A 1,580-nucleotide genomic window follows, 5' to 3' on the forward strand; every position below is an offset into this window, starting at 1 on the left:
AGGTTGCCTCTACATATGTCAACCAGGGTGAGAGTGGCCCCTAACACTTGTCAGCCTATGTTTTATTTTTCAATATTCAATTAATTAATTTTTGTTATTTGTGTCAAGCTAAATTAAACTATTAAATTTTCTTAAGAGAAGACAAAGACAAGGAAAAGTGCATTCCTACATAGTTTTTATTTTACTTTTCTTGTGGGTTGTCTTACTCTTGAATGGGAATGGGTTGGGGAAACATCTAACACAAATAAATTAAAAAGAATGCTATTTAATTTCATGATATTGTTTGTCATTATATAGATTTCCTAGGATTAACCTTTAATTAATTTTGATTAGGCCATCTTAGTCATTGGTTTAGCTGATTCAATGTATTAGAATGATCATATATAATGAAGTATATTTTTATGTAGTATATAATATTATATATTCTAAGATAGGGAGTGAAGAGTGTCATTGATGTTTATATAAATATATCAAGTAATTATGTAAAATTATATATGTTTAATTTACAATTCTACTATTACCAATAGTTGAAGCTACTTGGCTATTACACTAAAAGTTATCTGGTTGATAGTAAACATGTAATCTTAATTCTATTTAAGTTTTTTCAGAACAACATCAAATTAAAGCTAATTAAAACCAACAATATATATCCCCTTAATTAATTAAATTCAAATAAAAGATTTGAACACTTAATTATTAGATTACTTTGATATTTATCAAAAAGCCAAAAGTGATAATCATGCAACTTTATTTTTTTAAAAGCTTATTTAGAATTATAGCAAATACAGATTATACTCGTTATAAATAATGAAAAACTATTAAGCCTACAAATTTAGTCAAATAATAAAACCAACAACTTGAATCTAAAGTCATACCCTTGATCAACAATATTGCTTAATAATTGATAGGAATCATTGCGTATATGATCACTCCATCAAATTCAAATTCAATTCTATCCGAGTTATATGGTATTTGAAATTATTTAAAAAAAAAAACAAATAACTCGTTTCAATTTATTTTTGATATTAAATTTAAATACAAGTTTTGGCAATCACCTCACAAAGTCACCCTTTGGAGGCTACAAACAGCAAAGTAATCGCCACCTTGTATTCATTAAGGACAATATATTACACAGTTACACATATTATTGCTAAGAGACGTGCTATATATTTATATGTTTAGTATATATGAAGATCTTGATAAGAATTATATGTGTGAAAATGGAACAAAGAAAAAAAAAATCCATGAAATACTACTTGCAAGTGGCAATAAGGCAGTGAGAGGTTATTACTTTGCATAGATGTAATAATTTTAATTGAATAAGAATAACAATATTCGTACATCAAATATTTCTGACACTTATATAAAAATATAATTATTATTAATTAATTATATATTTAAATTATTTTTAATTAATAAAATAAAAAATATATATTGATTGTTAAAAATACTAATATTTACTTAGTATGTGTAATGAGATTATTTTAATAATGTGCATTATATTTTAAAAACGTAATTTTTTTTAAAGCAACAAGATGAGGTAAGTCATTTTTGTTTTGTTATATCAACACATTCACGTA

Source organism: Arachis duranensis, chromosome 6, assembly GCF_000817695.3.
Source record: "Arachis duranensis cultivar V14167 chromosome 6, aradu.V14167.gnm2.J7QH, whole genome shotgun sequence".
NCBI classification, from domain to species: Eukaryota; Viridiplantae; Streptophyta; class Magnoliopsida; order Fabales; family Fabaceae; genus Arachis; species Arachis duranensis.